This window comes from Sceloporus occidentalis, unplaced genomic scaffold (genome assembly GCF_023333645.1).
Source record: "Sceloporus occidentalis isolate IW3139 unplaced genomic scaffold, rSceOcc1.0.p SCAF_2, whole genome shotgun sequence".
In the NCBI taxonomy this organism is placed as follows: Eukaryota; Metazoa; Chordata; class Lepidosauria; order Squamata; family Phrynosomatidae; genus Sceloporus; species Sceloporus occidentalis.
Window position 1 is genome coordinate 2,062,827 of NW_028316982.1, and position 24,134 is coordinate 2,086,960.

The 24,134-nt window shown below is 43.0% G+C and overlaps 1 pseudogene; it reads right to left on the bottom strand.

The window, feature by feature from the left end:
- Positions 1–1,587: 1,587 nt before the first annotated feature.
- The window catches only part of LOC149317861 (cytochrome P450 2J5-like), a 44,595-nt pseudogene continuing 22,048 nt past the window's right edge, over positions 1,588–24,134 (bottom strand).

The window sequence follows — 24,134 nt, forward strand, 5'->3', positions numbered from 1 at the left end:
CAAGCCCCAAACCCCTGCCTGGCTGCCTCCGTCGCCGTTTTGCCCCCACCCCCGGGATTCCCCCCCCCAGAGACGGAGGCAGCCAGGCAGAGGTTTGGGGCTTGGCTTCAGCCGTCCTCCAAGCCCCAGCCAAGCCTGGAGGACTCCGCGATCACGGAGGAGCCCCCAGGGCATGGCTAGGGCTTGGAAGACAGACGTCCTCCAAGCCCCAGCCAAGCCTGCAGGACTCGCTGGGGGGGGGGGGAGTCCCGGGGGCGGGGCCAAACTGGGGCGGGACTGTGCGGACCCGCCCCAAATCGGGAAAGTCCCGCCCCCAGGCGGGATATGGGAAGCCTACTTTCAGTCTGTCAGAAAAGTGGAGGGAAGTATAGAATTGTAGAGTTGGAAGAGACTGCAAGGGCCATCCAATCAAACCCCTTTCTGCCATGCAGGAACTCTCAATCCAAGCATCCCCATTAACAGATGTCCATCCAGCCTCTGTTTAAAGACCTCTAAGGAGGGAGACTCCATCACAATCTCTAAGGCAGCATATCCCACTGCTCTCACCATCAGGAAGTTCCTCCTAATGTTGAGCTGGAATCCCTTTTCCTGTAGTTTGAATCCATTGTTCCAGGTCCTAGTCTCTGGAGGAGCAGAAAACAAGCTTCCTCCCTCCTGAATATGACATCCCTTCCAGTATTTAAACAGGGCTATTATATCGCCTCCTAACCTTCTCTTCTCCAGGCTAAACATCCCCAGCTCCCTGAGACCTTCCTCATAGGGCTTTATGGTTTCCAGACCTTTCACCATTTTATTCACCCTCCTTTGGACACATGGCTCCAGTTTCTCAATGTCCTTTTGAATTGTGGGGCCCAGAACTGGACACAAGATTATTCCAGGTGGGGCCTGACCAAAGTAGAAAGAGAGGAAGGCTGCATGATGTGGCATGCTAGATGTATGGACTGTACTTGGTCAGAGTTGTAGAGGACAGGGGGTCTTGGAGGTGTCTCATCCATAGGGTTGCCATGAGTCGATATTGACGCAAAGGAAGCTAACAAATGTCAGAAACATCTGGAAGGCACACAGCACACACTTGCGTATCCATCAACCCCCCTGTTAGAATCCTGATGTATTCTATCAGATATATTATTGGTGTGGATAATGGGGGTTGGGATATGCTTTGGCTAGTGGTGTTCAGTAGAGCCAGGTGGTGCTTATTTAGTGTCCTTGAAGGCCTTGCTCTCAGAGGCTTGGTATGCAGCTTTCAGCTAAGGGGGATAGACGCCGAGGGGGGAGTGATGGAGGATGAGAACCAGTGAGAAAGAGGTGGGGTTTTCTGCGCGGGCTTTTGGCTAATGGGAAGAGTAGTCTAACTAAGGGGATTTAGCTGTTGGTTTGGTTGGGAGGGGTCAGTCTCAGCAAGGAAGCTGAGTGATGTAGAACTGCTGATTCTGGATCTATCAATAAAGTGCTGTTGATTCATCAATCAAGCTGACTGGTTGATTGTCCAGGATTCAGGTCTCACACTATGACCCCCTCCCCCCCCAAACATTAAAAGAAAAAGAACGACAGATGAATTTACAGCAACAAATAAGGCACTTTATTATTTCAGGATGAATTTTAGCGGGAAACAGCACATATTTTATAAGCTTCAGGGTGTAATAGGAACCCTACCAAAGGATCCTGGTTGATCTGGTCTGTTCCTTCTGGGAAATAAAACCGGAATGATCTCAGGAGGTGCGTGAAAAAAAGGAAGATCTCCATCCTGGCCAACTGCTCCCCCAGGCAGACGCGAGGACCTACAAAGTGGGGAAGAAAAACCCCTTCTTTAGTGCCTCCGTTTTGAGCAACAGCATTGCAGTATCTTCAAACCTTACTTCAGCATCTATAAATAGAGTTTAGGCATCCAGAGAAAAAGGGTGAGCAAACTGATCAAGGAAATTAGAATACAGAATTCAGCCATAGAATCATATAATCCTAGAGCTGGAAGAGACCTCAAGGGCCATCAAGTCCACCCCCATTCTGCCATGCAGGAACTCTCAATCAAAGCATCCCCTGCGAGAGACGGCCATCCAGCCTCTGCTTATAGACCTCTAAGGAGGGAGACTACACCAAAATATCCAAGGAAGGAGTGTGTTCCACTGTCGGACAGCCCTTACTCTCAGGAAGTTCTTCCTAATGCTGAGCTGGAATTTCATCCATTGCATCCATTCCCCCATTGTGTCCTGTTCTCTGGAGCATCAGAAAACAAGCTTGCTCCCTCCTCAGTATGACATCCCTTTAAATATTTAAACAGGGCCATCATATCACCTCTTAACCTTCTCTTCTACAGGCTAAATATCCCCAGCTCCCTAAGTTTCTCCTCATAGGGCTTCATGGTTTCCAGACCATTCACCATTTTAGTTGCCCTCCTTTGGATCAATGCCCTACATTTGCGGCTATGTGGCCGTGTTCTGGAAGAGTTTATTCCTGACTTTTTGCTAGCATCTGTGGCTTTGGCATCTTCAGAGAATGCTGGCATGGAAGAGAGCGGGTTATATATACTGTGTGACCCTGGGTTGAGAGGAAGATGCCAACTGCAGATGCTGGCAAAACACCAGGAATAAACTCTTCCAGAACATGGCCTCATAGCCAGAAAACCCCATGAAAAACTATAACTTCTGTGAATGGGGACCATAGAGTTGAGATGGAGATTGATACAGAGGTGTTCTCTCAGGTGAAAAACTAATCGTTTTTAATTTGGGGATTGAAGAAATATCGCATATGGGTGGTGGGCAGAATTCTTGCTTGAGAGGCAGTGGCCACATTCTTTCCCCCTTTTCCCATAGCTGCATCCCTGGTTCTGACCCTGAGAACAGAATTGAAATGCTCCAGAAATGGAAAAATATTTAAAAACTATTAATTGATAGCTAGTCAACAAGGATTTGGGACTTCTACCTGAAGGAGACCATTAAATCCATCATCTCAAACATCTGAAGTGAACAGGCTGACACAGGATTTTATATTATTATTATTATTATTATTATTATTATTATTATTATTTGCTTTATTTATATAGCACTATAGATTTGCACAACATATTTTTGTTGACTTTGTCAATTGCAATATAGATTTCTCATCACCACCATTTACACACTCAAGCATGGAGCATGAAGATATAAAGACATAAGAAACTCGTAGACTAACTTCAAAAACTCAAGGTCAGAATCCTGTTGGGGAGTTGCATCTTTGTAAATGAAGTTACATCTTTGGGAATTAGAACTGGGTAGTTCTGTAGATGCTACTCTTGCATTACTATGGAGCTGAGCCAGCAATGTGACCATTGCAGAACGGGACCAATGTGCATCATATTGGTCTTGACCTGCATTGGGCACCAATGTGCCTTGGGCACTCTTGCCAGTTTCCTTCGCAATTCATTACCAGGATTTCTTAGTGTCTCTGCTATGTAGCTAAGTATACATAAATTTACAGTGGTCCCCCGGGTTACGAAATTAATTCGTTCCGCTGCCCTTTTCGTAACCCGGAAGACTTTCGCAAGCCGAATTGCCATAGGCGCTAATAGCGAAAGCCGCTTTTTGGTGCGAAATAGCGCCGAAAAGCACCAAAAGTTTTTTCGTAACCTGAAAAAACTTTCGTAACGCGGAACAGTTTTTTTAAATTATTTTTTTTCGTAACCCGGGAATTTCGTAAGGCGGTGCTTTCGTATCCCGGGGTACCACTGTACGTAGTGTACATAGTGATATAGGATTCTGGCACAGTTTTTTTGGATCTGATTTGTACGATGTTTTTTAATGTATCTGAAATAGTAACTGAAACATTTGGCCATATATGTTGATTTTACTATTTATAAAATAAATACAAACAAATAAATATATACTCACCTATAAGTCTAGAAATTTTAGTAAAAGAATTGACCCAAACTCTTGAGTAGACTTATCCGTGGGTCAATGTAAGAACTATACTTTAACTTTTGTTTAAACAAGGAACCCTCCCTCCTTTTGAGAGGGAGATATATGTATATAGGGGAATGTTGTGGGTTGTAGTGTTTTGGGCTTGTATAATATTATTTATATGGTTACTAATATGTGAGTGTTAATATATTATCTATGTATCTATGAAGATTTTCATACCAGTTCTTATTGTGGGGTAAGTGCTGGTAAAATGCCAGTAAAATGTCAGTGAAGCGCATGTGTATGACAGCCTTATGCACTTCTGAAATGTCAGGGAATCGTCCCCTCGCCTCTAGCGTCCTTGAATCATTCGTGGAACAACAATTTCCTATGAATTGAAAGTTTCAGTTCATAGGAAAGTGCTGCTCTGGGAATGATTCAAGGATGCTAGAGGTGAGGAGACGATTTCCTGACGTTTCAGAAGCGCATCTGGTGTTCATACATGCATGTTTCCCTGTAGTTTTACTAGCTTTTTACACAGTAAGTGCTGGTGTGGAAATCTCCCAACTATCTATCTATCTGTCATGGAGCCCTGGTGGCACAGTGGTTAAATGCCTGTCCTGCAGCCACTCACTCACAAACCACAAGGTTGTGAGTTCAATACTACCCAGTGTCTCAGGGTCGACTCTGCCTGGCATCCTTCCATAGGTCGCTAAAATGAGTCCTTTTTGTGCCCTGGAAAGGGTGTCATAGCCGTGGTGACGGGGCTATATGGCACTCCTTTGGGGCTGCGTTGTATGGATGCAGCGCTGCAGGTGTGCCATGATGCCGTGTGCCATGTGGAGCAGTGACATCCGGACACAACGACTTTGCCCCCATGCTGGCCCAAAGTGTCAGTCTATATAGGGCTGTACTTTCTATTGCTGTCTATCTATCTATCTATCTATCTATCTATCTATCTATCTATCTATCTATCCATCCATCCATCCATCCATCCAGGAACTATCCCCTGGTTAAAACCAAGAGCGTAGTATGTCATGGAGGCAGTGATCTCCCCCCCCTCTGCACCTTTATTCTCTTATCCATCCAGCCTTTAGGGTGAGCGCAAACAGTTACGCCTGCTAGAATTTTATAAGTCCTTTGGCATTGTTTTCCTTTGCTTCATCCTTTACATCTTTTGTTACATGCCCCTAAGTTTTACCCTTGACTTATCCACAAGTCATACGAAAATCCCTAATTTTGGCCACAAACCTTACCCTTGACCTATACATGAGGGTGACTTACAGTTGAGTATTTACAATAACTAAATCAAATTCTTTATTTATAAAAGCTTTTAAAAACTAGGTGAAAATACTCTCTTCCGAGGCTTGGCTTTGTTTCATGGGTCACCAGGAGCTGACCATTCCTACAAAAGGAAGGTCATATTCCATGTAGGAGTCCTGAAAAGGACATAAATGTTTCTTTACAGTACAAATAGTAAACCCGTTTTCCTTTTACTACTATCTGTAATATTATGGAAAACCCATGCCAACCTAAGAGAAGAAATTTGCAGAGAGGAACAGTTGATGTTAATTTATGCAGTTTGACACCATTTAAAGTGGTATAGCTCCATCCTATGGAATCCTGGGATTTGTAAGTTTCACGAGGTCTTTAGCCTTCTCTGCCAAAGAGTGCTGGTGCCTCACAAAACTATAAATCCTAGGATGGAGCCATGACCATTTAAGTGGTATCAAACTGCATTATTTCTACAATGAGGATGCAGCCCAGGTCTTTCTCAATTTTTTAAAATTCCCTCTCTCCAGAAAATCTTAGGCTCAGTCTAATTTAACCCCTTAGAGACCACAAAGAGCCAGTCATGACCTTAATCTCTTTTTGACCATCAGTCTTCTAGAACTGAATCTTGAATTAAACCTGACTACCAATGATTTTTTCCATTTACCTGCTCCAAATGCTAGAAACTCTTCTCTAGCCACAAATTGTCCATCTTTGTCCAAAAAGTGTTGTGGGTTGAAGTCTCTTGGTGTCTCCCATTGCTTGGGATCAAGAAGTACTGAGGTCAGATCTGGAACAACAAAGGTCCCCTGAAAGGAAAGACAGAGGGTTCAGAATGACAGCTACATTACAGTCAATTAATTAATTAATTAATTAATTAGCTTACAGTTATAAACTGCTTAGAGACTGCTTAGGTGGTATGAAGCGGTATGTAAATGAAGCTACTATTGCTAGCTATGGAACTTGCCAAAGCAATTAAAAAGACTAAATCCAGGAAAGTGCCAGGCCCAGATGGACGATCTGCAGCATATGATGTGGTTCTGGATTTGGAGGTTTTAAGGGTCTGTATATAGTTTTATTTTTGTTGTTTTAATGGTTTTAGCATTTTTAACTGTTTTAATATGACCGGTTTAATGCACTCTTATCTTTTAAATTGCATTTTATTCCTTTAATGAGTGATATATTTTAATACCATACTAGTTTAATTCTATTTTAATGTCCACATTTGTATGTTTTAAATTGTACTGGGTTTTTTTTTTAAATTGTAATCCACTTTGTGTCCCAACTGTGTTTGGAAAACAGGATATAAGTAGATAAACAAACAAACAAATAAGAAATTTGAAGATGAGCTACATCAAGCATTAAAAGTAGTGTGTGATGAGCGATTAGGAAAAGGGCAGATGTCAGATTCTTGCAGCAATGCTCATATTACAGTGATTCATACAGAAAATACATTACATGAGACATTAACAAAGACTTATAGACATAGCTCAGTACTAAATATTATTATTATTATTAGCTTTATTTATAAAGCACAGTAAATCTACATGGCGCTGTACAAAACCAATTAAAATCAAGGATATATAAAAAGCCTGCCTATGGCGCACAATCTAAAAGTTAAAACAACAAATTAAAAACATCATAAGAAAACAAGTTAAAATAGCAAATATCCAATATTGAGTCAAGCATCAAATCAACCAGGACACAATCACAGACTCCCTGGGAACACTTCCCTAAACAATGTGGTCTTTAACTCAGCTTTGAAGCTGGTTAGAGACGTGTTGAGTCGTACTTGTAAGGGGAGGAGGTTCCAGGAGTGAGGGGCAGCAAGCGAGAAGGGACGAATCCGGGACGGGGCAGAGGAAATCCTGGGCTGGGACAGAAGACCTTGGCTACCAGAGAAGAGGGAACGAGTGGGAATGTAGGGAGAAAAGAGTTCAGAGAGATAGGGAGGGGCCAGCGCATGCAGGGCTTTAAAGGTGAGCAGGAGAAGCTTGTACCGAATGGGGAGGGAAAGGGGAGCCAGTGAAGGGATGACAACAGGGGAGAGACATGGTCATATTGGCAAGTGAGTGAGATAATACGAGCAGCTGAGTGCTGAACAGAAATCAATGGGTGGAGGTGAGAGAGAGGAAGCCCTGCCAAGAGAAGGTTGCAGTAGTCAAGTTGAGAGATCACTAGGGCATGGACCAAAGTCTTTGCAGTAGAAGCAGAGAGATATGGACAGATTTTGGAAATATTATAGAGGAAATATCTAAAGACCTTGGCTGTGGCCTGGATCTGAGGGATAAATGACAGAGAGGAGTCGAAAATGAAACCAAGACTGTGGGCTTTCTGGACCGGCTGAATGGAGATGTTGTTGACAGAGATAGAAAAGGAATATTGAAGGGAATAGGAGGGAAAACAAGAAGCTCCGTCTTGGACATGTTGAGCTTCAAGCGCCGATGGCGCATCCAGTGGGAGACAGCTGTCAGACAAGATGAAACTTGCTGCTCAAGCCCTGGCGAAAGGTCAGGGGTAGAAAGATAGAGCTGGGTATCATCAGCGTACAGATGCTAAGAGAAACCGAAAGAGCTGATAAGTTTACCCAGAGACAGTGTGTATAGAGAGAACAAGAGGGGACCCAAAACAGAACCCTGAGGAACTCCAACAGATAGGGAAACAGAGGACAAAGTCTGGCTACCCGAGACCACTGCAAAAGATCTATCTGACAGGTAAGAATTAAACCAATCGAGAACGGAGCCCGAGAAGCCAAGGTCAGAAGGTAAGTCAACTAAAAGACAGTGGTCCACGGTGCCGAAGGCCACAGACAGGTCGAGGAGGACAAGGATGGAGTAAAGGCCATTCCCCTTGGCCCGCAGGAGTTCATTCGAGATCTTGGTGAGGGCTGTCTCTGTGGAGTGCCGTGGGCGGAAACCAGACTGGAAAGGTTCCAAAATGGCATTGGTTTTGAGAAACTCAAGACAGCGAGAGTAGACGACTTGTTCCAGAACCTTAGAAAGAAAAGGAAGGAGAGAAATCGGGCGATAGCTAGACAAAGAAGAAGGGTCGAGAGAAGGTTTTTTCAGAATAGGGGAAACTAGAGCGTGTTTAAAGTCTGAGGGGAAGGAGCCAGAAGAAAGAGAGAGGTTAAAGATGTAGAGGAGGAAGGACAAAAAAGAAGGAGCAATGGAGATTAGAAGACGAGAAGGGATTGGGTCAAGAGAACAGGTGGTGGGTTTGGAAGAGTTCAGCAGCGTAGAAAGTTCGTCTAGAGAAACGGGAGAGAACACAGAGAACTTGTTAGTAGGAGGAGTCAGGAGATTAATGGTGGGAACCAAATCAGAAAGAGTCAACTCTGACCGAATAGTAGTGATCTTTGTAATGAAATAATTGGCAAAATTGGAGGGAGAAAGTAATGAAGAAACGGGGGAGCAGAAGGTTTTAGTAGTGTGTTGAAACAAGAGAACAAACGCTGCGGGCACCTCTTGTTGGCGCCGATCAATAGTTTATAATAATTCTGTTTTGCCATACCTAAGGTGCGTGAAAAGGAAGAGAGAATGAACTTGTAACGGATAAGGTCAGCCCACTCCCTGGACTTTCTCCAGAGACGTTCAGCCGCTCGAGAGCAGGACCAGAGGAACCTAACGATGTGAATGATCCAGGGCTGAGGCCTAGTCATAAAAGAAGAGGAGGACACGTGCGTGGATACAGGGGCAAAGCTGTCAAGAGTTGAGGAAAGAGTGGAATTGAGCAAGGGCATAGCTGAATCTGCAGAGTCCCCAAGATTAAGAGAAGCGAGAGATGAATCCAAGGACTGAGTGAGAAGATTAGAGTTAACAGATTGGAGGTTACGGAATTGGTGGACGGCAGTATGACGAGGGGATGGGATATAGGTGAGAGTAAAAGAGAATAAATGATGATTGGAAAGAGGAAAGTCAGATGCCAAGTAGTCAGAGATGACTCACTTAGCAACAAAAAGTCAACATGGGTTTCAGAGAAACAAATCATGCCAGACAAATCTGATCTCTTTCTTTGATAAAATTACTATCTTGTTAGATGAAGGGAATGCTGTGGATATAGTATATCTTGATTTCAGTAAGGCCTTTGACAGGGTTCCCCATGACATTCTTGCAAACAAGCTTGTAAAATGTGGGCTAGACAAGGCAACTGTTACGTGGATTTGTAATTGGTTGACCGGACGAACCCAAAGGGTGCTCAACAATGGCACCTTTTCATCCTGGAGAGAAGTGACCAGTGGGGTCCCACAGGGCTCTGTCCTGGGCCCAGTACTGTTCAACATCTTTATCAATGACTTGGAGGACAAAATTGGGGGAATATTTATCAAATTTGCAGATGACACCAAATTAGGAGGAACAGCTAATACTCCAGAGGACAGGATCAAAACTCAAACTGACCTGAATAGACTAGAAAGCTGGGCCACAGCTAAGAAAATGAACTTCAACAGGGAGAAATGTAATGTACTGCACTTAGGGCGAAAAAATGAAATGCACAGATATAGGATGGGTGACACCTGGCTTAAGGAGACAGCATGTGAAAGGGATCTAGGAGTCCAAGTAGACCACAAGTTGAACATGAGTCAACAGTGTGATGTGGCAGCTAACAAGGCCAATGCAATTTTATGCTGCATCAATAAAAGTATAGTGTCTAGATCAAGAGAAGTAATAGTGCCACTGTATTCTGCTCTGGTCAGGCCCCACCTGGAATATTGTGTCCAGTTCTGGGCGCCACAATTCAAAAAGGACATTGAGAAACTGGAGCGTGTCCAAAGGAGTGCGACTAGAATGGTGAAAGGTCTGGAAACCTTGCCCTATGAGGAACAACTCAGGGAGCTGGGGATGTTTAGCCTGGAGAAGAGAAGGTTAAGAGGTGATATGATAGCCCTGTTTAAATATTTGAAAGGATGTCACATTGATGAGGGAGCAAGCTTGTTTTCTGCTGCTCCAGAGAACAGGACCCGGAACAATGGATGCAATCAACAGGAAAAGAGATTCCACCTCAACATTAGGAAGAACTTCCTGACAGTAAGGGCTATTCGACAGTGGAACAAACTGCCTCGGAGTGTAGGTCTTCAAACGGAGGCTGGATGGTCATCTGTCAATGGGGATGCTTTGATTTGGATTTCCTGCATGGCAGAAGGGGGTTGGACTGGATAGCCCTTGCGGTCTCTTCCAACTCTATGATTCTATGATTCTAAGAACCGGGTTCAAGACAGTGACTGAGAGAGTGAGTTGAAGAGTTGGAGTGAAGTAGAAGATCGAAGGAAGCTAAGAGGGAATTGAAGCAAGAGGTTGAAGAATTTGTAGGATCATCAATATGGATGTTGAACTCACCAAGAATCAGAGAGGGAACAGAATCTGAAACTAAAAATGTGAGCCAAGACTCAAAATCACACAAAAATTGGTTGGCAGAACCAGGGGGGCGATAAATGACAGCAACACAGAGCTGTAAGGGAAAGAAGAGTCGGATAGAATGACATTCGAAGGAGACATTAACAAAGACTTGACATAGCTCAATGCTAAATTATGACTATAATATATTTACTACCATAATATCAAGCATATTGAGAAAACATTTCTCAGAATATCCATGAAGATCAGAAAGGCTTTTTGCTAAAAAGATAATTGAGGAATAATCTAAGAATTGTTCTTAGCATTATTGCATTTTTGGAACATCACGTGATTAAAAAAAGCTGTCGTGGGCAGAGAAAGCATTTCATGGAATTACTTCTTTCAAGAACTGGAGAGAATGGACTCTGGTGAAAATATTATTTAGGCGATAAAGGCAATCTACTCAGTTCAAAAGTTCCAATTTTTAGTAAATGGCAACACAAAAGGGGACTAGACAGGGATGTCTCCCCTCACTTTTACTATTTATTTTGGCATTGGAAACCCTACTGAAAGATATCAGAAAAGACAACAGTGTCTGTGGGGTGAGAGTAAAAAAGGAACTGTGCAAGCTGAGAGTTTATGTGGAGGATTTTGGGATAATGATACAAAACCCATTGGATTGGACAAAGACTCTTCTGGGGAAAAACAAAACATTTGAGACATACTCTGGGTTTAAAGTGAATTGTGACAAAACAAAATTGCTAACTAAAAATATGACTTGAGAAGAGGACAATGAACTAACTGCTCTTTCAGATTTTAAGGTGGAAAAAAGGGATTAAATATTTGGGAGTTACAATCGTGCAGCATTTGAATTTATTATTTCATTATTATTATGAAAAAGCTGGGAAGAAATTAAAAGAGATTTAGAAAAATGGGGAAAGCTAAATCCATCCCCTTTGGCTAAAATTGCACTAATATCCCCCCCCCCCCCCCAAAATGTTTCATTTTATAAAAATGACAGAAGGAGATTTCTGGAATTGTCTGGCAGACAGAGGAACCCAGAATAAAAATTAAAACACTATATAAAGCTAAGGAAAGGAGAGATTTGGGTGTCCCTAACCTCAAACTGTATTCTGAGGCCTTTTGTTTTGTACATCTAAAGGAATGGCTATTGCTTGGAGATGTGGGACTTCTGGAACTTGAAGGCTATAATTTAAGATTTGGTTGGCATGGTTAATTTTGGTATGATAAAGTCAAGGTACATGCTTAATTTAAAATTCATTGTATCAGAAAGGCTCTCCTATGAGTTTAAGTGTCTAGAAAGAGGTGTCAGCATAAAAAGAGACTCTATAAATGAGTGTAAGTTTAAACAGATTTTTTTCCTGAGGTAATATTAGGTACTTTACCACAAGAAGCCTTTCTTTTAAGAAAGACAAAAAGGAAGGCAAAGATCTTCCTTAGTTTGCTTATACACAACATCATTACAGATTTAATCAAGATAAGAGAAATGCAGCCACAGAGAATGGAAAAAGCGAGTTCTACATAGAGTTGCATCAAGATTATGAACATGCAATTTAAGAAATGTATAAACGGATTTAGAAATCCAAGACAGAAGATGAGCCTATAAAAGATAAGTTGAGCACAAAATATAGGGGAATAATATCCATATGGATGTATGGGGAAAGTGTTGTCTAAATACATAACATTTACTTCATGTTGTGATTTAAAAGAAAACCTGTATGTACATATTATTTACTCTTAAACAGGTTGTCAGAAATGTCTCAGAATGTTTCAAATCAAGGATGAGGATGTCAAAATAAGAAGGGCTCTTTTTTCATATTTGGTGGACTTGCAAGAAGGCAAAAAGTTAGCAGTCCAAGATTTAAATGTTAATCCAAAACATTTTAAAGGTAGATTTGGTAATGTTACCAGAAATATTTGGGTATTATGGACAAAGAGGTAGAGAGTAAATATGATGACCTATTCATCATATGACAACAGCAGCCAGAATAGTGTTTGCTCCAACTTGGAAATGAACTGAAGCACCGATGGCAGAGAATGGATTGTTAAGGTTTCTGAGTTAGCCCAAATGGCCAAATTATCATGGCAGGAAGGATGCTGTCACAGGTCCTCTGCAGTAGGATGGAGTAGCCGCCCTTCTGGCTGATGAACTGGTCTCCTGGCCACACTAACAGCATAACCAGACAGAAGCCATGCATGATCTGCAGGTGACAGGGGAGGCAGGACAGAGGAGGAGATGGAGACAAGTGTGGTGCATGTGCTATTGGCCACACCTGATGCACCATGTAAGGAAGCCTGGGACTGTGGGCCCATGACAGCAGATGTATTCCAGTGGTGGTCAGGCATAATATAAGCATATTGCAAAGGATGGTGTCACATGCCACTGTCTACCTCACAGGCATTATCCAGGTTCATGATGCATGACAGTAGGTGCTTTTCCATGGCTAGGAGGACCTCTGTAAACACCTCTCCCATGATGGTGCCACTTATCCCAAACTGCTGGGCAGTTTCGTGATAGCTGCTGCAGTGGGTGAGCATCCAGATGGCAATTGCGACCCTCTTCTTCACTGGAATGGCTTTCCTCATGATGGTGTCGTCCTTCTCCACCTCCACATGGATCTCTGCCACTATCCTGTGGAAGAGTGTGCAGGGAATTCAGAAATGGTGCTGCCATTGTTTGTCCTTCCAGATGTCTGAGACGAACTGCTCCCACCAGTGCTTGCTGGTTGGATTTATCCACCAGCGATGTAGGCATCTGGGTAGTAGAAGCATGATGGTGGCTGTGACTGCTAGGATGGCTGTGGTGGCCTGGATGACAGCTGTCTTATGGTGTTGCATTGGCTGTCCTACGTCAGTGTCTGCATCTGCTGGTGTAGTTGGCGGTGGCTGTTAACAGCACATGTTGTGGGCGTTGGTACATTTTCTGTGCCCAAGTAGCCACATCTGCAGGTTGCAGCCAAAGTGCCATTGCTGGCTACACTGGGTGACAGGGCTTAATTATCAGGCTGTGCTAATCTGTCAGTGGCCATAGTGATGTGTCATTTCTGCTGATGGACGGTCATGTGATCATGCGAGTGAGTGGCCAGTCATGCATTGTCCAATGGGCTGGCAGCTAGGCAGGACGAGACAGTCACCAGTAGCATGTTTGTGCAATGGTCAGCATGCATTTGGGTAGGTGAAACAATAATGTAGGGGCACAGCTTGATGGCTCCACTATCACATTGGGAGATGTGGAGAGAACTGCCCACGGGTGTTCAGCCTGTTCTGGGAGTGGGCTGTGCAGACAGTGGGTGGTCGCCTCCGAATCAGGAAACTCCAGAGGGAATCTAGCTTTTTCCCTCTGTCTGCTCAGCACCTCTGAAATCCAGATCTGGGGATGCTGATCCACAGAGCCTCTGTCTTAATTAGGATTCCGCTTTAGTTCATAAGTCTCCATCTAGCCCTATCTACAATATCCAGTTTCTAATCCAGAGCCCCTGCACAATCTCAGCCAACTCCAATGGCAAGGAGAAGTGGAGCTGAGTCTCATCAACATATTGCTGGCACTCAATCTAACCTCCTGTCTTGCAGAAACACACAACTACAGCACTCCTGAAAGATGCCCATCTGACCTCTGCTTAATGATCTTCTAAATGCAGTGCTGGTGGCGCAGTGATTAAATGCTGGTACTGCAGCCATAACATTGTGAGTTTGATCCCACAGAGCTTCAAGGTTCCCTCAGCCTTCCATCCTTTTGTAGGTTGGTAAAATGAATGCCCAGCTTGTTGAGGGCAATTGGTTTACAGATTGTGCTTAGCACTATAAAGTGGTATAGAAGTGCTATTGCTAAGTTGTTCCTCCTAAAGATATTTTCCAGACACTTGATTACCTTGCTTGTCTTCCTCTGGACGTGCCCCATCTTGTCAATATCCTTCATGAACTGTGGTGCCCAAGAACTGAGTAGATAGGAAGGGTGTTAAGAAGGAGAATATTAGTGAAGTCAAGAAGAATGGAGAAAATAGAGGGAAACCCAGGAAGAAACAACTATTACAATAGGGGGGTGAGAGGGGGGGGATGTTCTAGTTAATAGTTAACTTTGACAGTATGTAAGTAAAGTCTATATTTGTTTGCTTGTAACTTTGCATATGTCTTGTATTTGATGTGTCTTAATAAAATTTATTTAAAAAAACAAACTGTGGTGCCCAGGAATGGATGCAGTAGTCCAGGTGAGGTCCGACCTAAGAAGAATAGAGTGGCACTGCTTCCATCAATTTGGACACTGTTGCTGAAGCCCAGAATTGCATTGGCTTTTTGTGCTGCTGCATTGTACTGTTGACTCATGCTTAGCTTGTGGCCTGTTAAGACCCCTAGATCCTTCACAAACCCTGTTTTCAGGCCAAGTGTCATCCATCCCCTATTTGTGCATTCATCCTATCTCCTTCAGCCTCAACTCCTTCATAACCCTCGCACCGGTTGCCTTTTCATTTGGCCATTACCACTTGTGTCGGTGTAGCTGGTTCCACAGCACTGGATACTGGCCAGTCACTTGATGTATCAAGACACCCTTGTCGTTGGTTTACATTAAAGGGAACTAATTTGTAAAAAAGAAATTACATGTCTTTATGAAGTGGTTTACATTTTAAATCTCGGGGGCCACATTCGTATCCCAGGTCACTACAAAACTGGACTGTGCAGACTAGGGTCTCTTGAAATTCAGATGCCTTTGAGGTGTGTGCAGAGTACCTTTTCACCCTTAAGATTCTGTATTATGTGGGAAGGCCTAGTGTGGATAAATTACTTCAGTGCTATGCTTTAGTTCTAATTGCTCTTGGGACACAGAGGTGCAGCTCTATAACTTTACCTTGGGAATGGTATACCCATGCATGGTCACATCTTTAACACTTCGTCTAAGGATCCCAATGGGAAAGACATATTTTAAACGCATGATCTCATGAATCACAGCATTGGTGTAGGGCATTTTCTTCCGATCTTGATAGCAGATGGATTGAGACATCCCCAAAACATTCTCCATCTCCTTGTAGACTTTATCTGAGGAGAACAGCAGAACAGGGGGCTTTATTTGGGGTTTGGCTTCTACCTTCAAAATTAGACAACCGAAGGACATTAATTTCACATGAACAATTCTGAGTAGGTAAATTACCCTTTATGCACTAGGGTGAATGAAATTGTTTTGTGCAGATATTTTCTCAACACAATGAGAATTCTAGTGTGCGGTGCAATATGGCAATGCTCCATGTCAAAATGAGTGCATGAAGAATCAAGTGTGTCTTACCTGGACCTCCAGAGCTAGACAAGAAAATGAAATAAAACATGGCTGGCACATTATCAGATCTGACACCTTGACATCACCATTCACTTTTACAGTCATTGTGCAAGTCTGACATCTCTGCCAACTATGCAGTGACCAAAGGTCCACACTGAGCTGTGTCTTAAGGATGAGCAGGAACATGGCCAGTTCTTCTCCTGTAGTTGGATGTGCTGCGACAGGCATCTGCTGCATGGAAATGCCCATGTTGAGATGGTAGTGGTTGCACTGCATAAAAGGAAGCTTTTTGAGGGAGTCATTGGTTTTGGTCATTGCATAGTTGGAAGAGACTTGGGGGGTGTTCCCACTTGCGATTTGAAACGATTTTTAATACAGCGGTTTGTTTTAAAGCGACTCAAAATAAAGCGAGTGTTATCCCGCTTTTCAAATCGCTTTATTTGTATCATTCCCATTTACGTAACGTTTTATTTTAATTCACTGTAATTGACCCTGTTTCGTTCCCATTCAAGGATGAATCGGTGTATATTTAAACCGGTTTTGTTACTTTTCCGTTCACATTCACTTGTTTCGGCTGTCAATCTAAGCGACATCATCATGACATCACATTAATTCGGAGTAACATACACCGATGTCGCCTGTACCTGCGTTCCCACTACCTGGCTGTTTTTAATTGGTTATAAATTTCGCGGGTTTTTTTTAAAAAGAGCCAATCAGGAGGCGCTTATTCGTCCTCTTCTGTGTCTCCCCATATTAACTGCCATAACTCAGTGCTAGGGAATCCTGGGCATTGTAGTTTATTATGGCATCAGCACTCTCTGGCAGAGGAGGATAAATGTCTCACAAACACAACAGTTCCCATAATTCCCATAATATATATATGCATGTGTGAGAGCATTCATATATAAACATGTGTGTGTATAAATACACACACACACACACACCTACCTACCTACCTATATAGTGTGTGTGCCTATGTTTTCGCCAAACCAGATCAAGGAGGAGAAGGCAGAAGGCTTCATCGGGGAGAGAATCTTTGGGGAAGATTGCTCCCAGGGCTGTCTGGAGAGCCATGAAGTGGGGATATGTCCTGCAAAACCCATCCCATAGTTCCTCTGGAAAGAGCCTCGGTTCCCCAAATTTGCTTTGCCTGCCCCATTGATCTCTGGGCTGTCCTCCAAAAAGCCCATCTGGTGCTCAGGCAGAAGTGAAAAAGAAAAAAAGAATAGTTAAAAAGGTGTTCAGTGGCTCTCCTCACACATCGGTCTATGAATGAGGAGCAGAGGGGAGGTTGCAATCCATCAGAGGAAAGGCTATTATGCGAATGGAAGAAAATGGCACCGGCAATGCAGAAAGAAACCAAAGAGGGTGACACCCCCAGGCCAGCCCCTTGAGCGCTGCTCCTCCCATCCTGTGGAACCCGAATCAGACGCCGAAACGTTCCCATTTAAATACAGCGAAATCTACTAATTTTTTGTGCCGGGTTATAGGCTTCTGATCCGGATTAAATGTTACGATTTGAATCAGATTCGAATCACAGTGGGAACGATTGCAGGGTAACCTAGAACTGTTCTAGAGTTAATTTGTGATTGAGTGGGAACGATACCCCTTGGATTCGATTTGTAAACCGGTGTATAAGCGAGTGGGAACACCCCCTTGGAATCTGCACAGTAACCATAGATGTTAATTGTGATGCAATCTTCATTGCCCAAACTTCCAACATGCTGAAAAGCAGCACATGGCATATCAATGTGGCTACGAAAAGGGGGGTTTGCCAAAAATAGCATTTCCCCATGAATATGCTACATTGGCTGGAGCGGGGGGATAACTGCAAGGGCAAAACTCAGTTGTTTTGTCCCATAGAATCACAGCGCTATAGGAATGGGAAGGTCCTAAGGGGCCCTGTTTTTTAATCTTTGGTTTTTTTCATTTTCACTACTCTCTAGTTATGAACAAATATTTAATCCAGAAATCTTTCAATGCACTCGCCAAGTCAGCCAACCAATAGACCCACAAGCATTTGAGTCAAGAAAGCCCCTTGCTCCATTTATACAGGCATCCCTCACCTTGGATCTCTGGATGAACTCCCATGAGGAGCAGGGCCCATTGTAGAGTGGTGGAAGAGGTTTCTGTCCCTGCGACAAGGAAGTCCAGGATACACTGCACCAGATTATCCTCATTATAAGTAGAGTCAGGGTCATTCTTGCTCTGTTGTTGAGAAAAGAATCGATGGTTTCCCCCCTAACACTAATTACATAGCAAATCCAAAACTAATTCTCCTCCTTTGTGAAGGGTCAGCCTAATTATTTGACATGTTATTTTGAATTATTTAATGATTAAGCCATGTTTTTGGCTTGCTTCATCACCCAGAGCTTCCTAGAAAACCAGGGAGTAGCTCAGGTTGCACAGTGTTACTCTATATGGCTCTCACTTTTAATATCAAGAAATTAATATCAAGCAAGCTTGTTTTCTGCTGCCCCAGAGACTAGAATAAGGAACAATGGATACAAACTGAAGGAAAAGAGATTCCAGCTCAACATTAGGAGGAACTTCTTGACAGTGAGAACTGTTTGACAGCGGAACACATTTCCTATGAGATTTTGGTGGAGTCTCCTTCCTTGGAGGTCTTTAAACAGAGGCTGGATGGCTATCTGTAAATGGGGATGCTTTGATTGTGAGTTCCTGCATGGCAGAATGGGGTTGGACTAAATAGCCCTTGCGGTCTCTTCCAACTCTAGGATTCCATGATTCTATGAAAGTTCACCTCTCCATGAGCCTATATGTGGAAGCCATGAATTTCAAGCTAGAGATCACATGAGCCAGTTTAGGAGTTGCCAGGGGGATGTGACCCACCCACACCTATCAAGGGAGATGAGGAAAGCCTGCCAAGGGACAATACCCTAGTTTGCATGTCGTATTGTTCCTATCTGGACTCCCATCAAGGAACAATACACCATTCCAGTGTGATATTTGTTCTTGTCTATCAGGTCCTGCAGGCTATCTAAAGTAGGAATCCCTCCATTTGCATCCCAATGCTCACCTCGGAAGTCCCCACCCTAGAGGGCTACCTCATACAATTTGGACTGTTGGTCATGGGCTCCCTGGACTTTGCCCCAGGCTAGAAATTCCCTATTTAATTATTAATTAGTAGTATTATTATTAATCTCTTTAATAAAATATAGTTAATAGAAGAATTTGCCTCTGCAGTTCTTTGCCTCCCACCTCCGTAAACGTAGAGACAAGGTCCCAGGGCTGGTCTAACCCAGCCACAGTTAAGCTAATTTATTATTCCCCAGACTTCTTGGATACAACAGTGATGGGAAGATGGCGAGCGTCAATAGTGTCAATTGCCCATCATGCCTTATCCTTTTAGAAAACAGCTTACAACATGTATATTGTGCATTTTGGTTGGCCCAATAAAAGTATCACTGTTTGGTTATTTTGATGTTTGAGGTTATTGGATTTGTCATTTTAGAGTTCATCCAACTCTTCGGATCTGGCTGCTAGAAAGTTCCCCAGAAGATCCAGGAATCTATCAGATTACATTAGAGGTAGACTTGGCTCTGGGAATAACTGTTCTTGGATGCTGCTAGTTTGGAAAGAAAAGGAAACACTTGCATTTTATCATCTCAAGAAATCAAACCAGGGATAATGATGGAAGACCAGATCCTCAACATACCAAAGCACTTAGTGCTTTCTTCAATGTGTATTGGTCTCCTGGTTACTATTACTATGTACTCTCACTCTCTAATGAAGTAGAACAATACTCAAACTGGCTCTAGAGAATATATAGATATTAGATATATAGAATACATATATAGCAAACTGCCTCTGAACAAATCTTGTCAAAAATAACCTGTGTGTCCTGGACTGGGGCCAACACACACAGACACACACATAAGAATGGCTTAGCACAGCAAGTGGAAGCAGAACACAGACCTTGCAAGGAGTAAACGTGAGAGCAGTCCAAAAGCCAAGCCATAGTCAGGATACCAAGAGTCAGAGAAGTCCAAAAACCCAAGCCAAAATCAGGATACCAGAAGTCAGAGTCATCAAATCAGTCCAGGGTCAAAGCAGCAAGAAGATAACAAAGTTCCAGTCCGTTCCGAGGTCAAGGCAACAGGAGGTCAAGATACAAGGAGCCAGTGCTGGCAGCAATCACACCAAAGGATCATGCAATAAACTCTGGCACTAAGTTGAGGCCTCTCTACAGCTTAAGTAAGGGAAACTCTCCCCCATGCCACCTGAGGCTGGTTTGCTAATTGCCTCTCTGCAGTCCTCCTGGATCTGCGCCTGCAAGCACTCTCAGCCCTTCTCTGTTTGTAAGTAGGCACATTCAGGCAAGCTTCCTCCCCAGAGTCACCACTAGGCTGTTGCACCACAGGAGGCATTTCACTAGCACTAGGACCTGTTTGGGCCTCCTCCTCTGGGGCTGGGAGATCACAGCTGGGACATGGCAGAGCAGGTTTATCACCTGGTGTAGCCTCAATTAGCTCTTACTCTGGAGGAGGCCCATCTTCATCCTCCTCCTCCGAGAGCTGTTCTTGGCTGGCCATGACACTGTGATACTTTTGCCTTAGGGTTGCAATAAGCCAGAAATGACTTGAAGGCACACAACAACAACAAAAACAGCAATAATGGAATCTAAAAGAAAATTGATCCCACTTAAACATTAGGAAGAATTTATTTACTGCAAGAAACAAAATAAAATAACCCTCAGTCCTGAGTGATGATCGCCTTTACAGGGCACTCATTCTCCCATTTCCCTCAAACACTTTCTATTTGCAAGTTTTCATTTAAGAAGTCTGCATCATCCCCCCCCCACAAAACAAAACAAAACAAAACAAAAAAACCTAAGTAAGTTTCAAGCTGTTCTGGAAGCCAAGATACGAGGCAAAATATGAAGCACTATTATCCAGGGGGTGAAACAAGACTGCTATCACTTTTGAGAATGTAACCAATGAGAATCATAGAATTATAGAGTTAGAAGAGAACCCAGTCCAACCCCCTTCTGCCATGCAGGAACTCTCCATCAAAACATCACCATTGACAGATAGATGGCCATTCAGCCTCTGTTTCAAAACCTCCAAGAAGGAGATTCCACCGCTATCGAACAGTCCTTACTCTCAGGAAGTTCCTCCTAATGTTGAGGTGGAATCAGTTCTCCTGTAGTTTGAATCCATTGCTCCAGGTCCTATTCTCTAGAGCAGCAGAAAACAAGGTTGCTCCATCCTCGATATGACACCTTTCCCAATATTTAAACATGGCTATCATGTCACTTTTCCTGCTGCTTTCCATTTTATGAAGCATTGCAATCTTTTCATTAGTCATATTGTCTCATGATAAAGTATCACAGCCTCACAGGAGAACAAAATCCCACAACTATATGCTTTATAATCAGTTTGGTGACAGATTTGAATATGGAGGAGGTTTTGTTATCCATAGCCCAGAAAACACAATTGGAGGCCCTTTTGTTAGTTTTTCAGTAATAACACAGAATGCAATTGTTCCTGACAACTTTTCCCATGAAAGCTTTTGCATAAAAAGTGGGTACTTGCTTTCTCCATCTGAAGCAGATAGAAATCCGTGAAATCCTGGGGTTCATTTTGCATCTGATATTCCTTGTGCCTCGCAATCTCCTCCCTTAAATGCAAAAGCCGCTTGTCTACCATGGCACGAATCTTCCGGAAAGGCGTTGGAAGGCGGTCCATCAGCCGTGGAAATAATTCATAGAGCTGCAGGAAAGGAAAAAATAACAATTCCATCACTCTCATGAGAAGACTTGGTAACATCACCCGAATCCTTTGGATTAGTTTGTTGATGTGATGGTCTAGAACAGTCATTCTCAAACCCTGGCCCTCAAGATGTTTTGGACTTCAGCTCCCAGAATTTCAGACTGTTGGACAAGTTGGCTGGGGCTTCTGGGAGTTGAAGTCCATAACACCTGGAGGACTAAAGTTTGGGAATCACCGGTCTGGAATGATTCTTGAGAATTCTAAAATTGCTCCTTGATGTTTGAAGACTATGAAGGCTAGAGAGCCCATCACTCTCCAAGGCAGTCTAATCCCCTCTCAAACAGCTCTTATAGTAAAAATGTTATTAATGATGAGGAAGCACACCTCAACATTAGGAGGAACCTCCTGAACGTAAGAGCTGTTTGATAGTGGGAGACATTCCCTCCGAGTGTTTTGGACTCTCCTTTTTGGAGGTCTTTAAAAAGAGGCTGGATGGCCATCTGCCGGTGGTGCTTTGATTCTGTATTCCTGCATGGCAGAGTGGAGTTGGACTGGATGGCCCTTGAGGTCTCTTCCAACTCTAGGATTCTATGTTTCTAGTTAGATGTTGCATCAGCTTGCTTTTGCCTGAGCCTACTGGGAAGGGCAAGGTTCCGTCCCTCCTCTCCTCTAAACTGAATGCAAACTACTTGTGCACTTTACTCAGGCCCCATTCCTGCTTACAGATAAATCGGTGTGCAATCCGAATCGATGGATCGATTCGACAGCGGAACGTGGTTCCCAATACATTTGCCTTGAGCACATTTCCCCCTCCAAAAAATCCATTTGTGGTTTCCATTCACAAATAAATTGATTCAAAATGATTTGGTTCCAGCTGGCCAAAGGGGAAAGTTGAATCGATTCTGATCCGCATGTGGTTCACACTTGCACAGATTCAATTTATTGAAAAAGAAGCAGGGAAAAAATCAGTGTCAAAAAGAGGTGGGTTAAATGGGTCTAGCACATGCCCCCCCCCCCCCCCCCGGAATTGCTTCAGCAATTCTGGTTAAGAGTGAACCAGGGTCATTTGAACTGGTTCAAACCCATTCACAATCCGGTCTAAAAGGTAGTGGGAATGAGGCCTCAGTTTGCAGCAATTGATATAAACTGAGGACAAAGGGGGGAAAGGTGGGAGGAGGAGAGAGAAATGGGGACATTTTAAAAGTGGTTGAAAAGTGGGAGAACAGAGGAGTGATGTCTGTGTCAGATCAGGAGATATGAGGGGCGTATAACAGGATTAACAACCAAAAGATTGTCACTGGTTTTATACAATGTTTGATAATATTTTTCCAGCCAAGTTCAAAAGCTGGGTGTTGACCTTAAAGCTTCTCAGAGTACTGTAACAGTTTTCTCTTGTACAGATCTCCTCAGGATTTAAGATCTACTTCTTAAGTCATGTTCTTTGCCTGCTCACTATTACAAATCCAGCAGGTTAGCAGAAGAAATGAATTTTTCCATGGAGGCAACAAAATACATTGATATTCATGCTTCAACCTTTCAGAATGCCAATATGGGACTTTGTCCTTTGCAGGAGACCTATTTGTTTCAGTCAAAGAGAAGAAGGAGTACTCACAATATGAGAGATGGTGCCTGCAAACTTTATACCCGTTTCAGATTCTTCCAAAATTTTCTCGATTTCCTCCTCTTGAAAATAAGATTGGTGCCCGAAAACCACAGCACACACCACTTTGAAGATTTTAGTTGAGATAGGTAGTATGGGGTCAATTGGATGCCCTACAAATGAAGTTAGTTAAAGGGAATGGTTATTCCTCTTTTTCTCTCTCTTTCTTACACACACACACACACACACACAGCTATTTCTGGGTTCTGTGAGGTGATCTATAATTGAATATTGCAAACACAACCATAATTAAAGTCTCTCTCTCTCTCTGAACAATGTAACAGATGGTATAATAAATTTGACACTGATGCAGTGTCCCAAAAGTTCCATGCATTCAATGAGCTACCACTGCAGAACTTGAATGCGTAGTATGGCAATATTTGTGTTGCAAATCCTAAAGCCCTAAATAATAATAATAATAATAATAATAATAATAATAATAATAATACGTTTTATTTGTATTTTCCTGCTTCTCCCGATGGATCAAAGTGGGATTGCATCAGGGTATATAATACAACAATACAGATACAAATGCAATTACAAACAATTCCAGTAACAATTATTAAAAACAAAGTATATAAACAATCATCTAATGCACAGAGCATGGGAAATAAGCAAGATGAACTCGAACTCCTAGCACAACAAAGCAAATACGATATAATAGGCATCACTGAAACCTGGTGGGATGAGTCTCATGATTGGAATGTGGAAATAGAGGGGTATAACCTTTTTAAGAGAAATAGGCCAAACAGGAAAGGAGGAGGAATAGCACTATATGTCAGAGATATTTACACCAATGAAGGGATCCTGGACATCAATCATGGAAGCCAGGTGGAGAGCATCTGGATAAGAATTAAAGGGCAGGGAAACAACAAAGATGTTATGGTGGGAGTCTACTACAGACCCCCAAGTCAGATGGAGGAATTGGATGATGTCTTTTTAGAACAGATAACCACACACTCAGAAAGGAGAGATGTAGTAGTG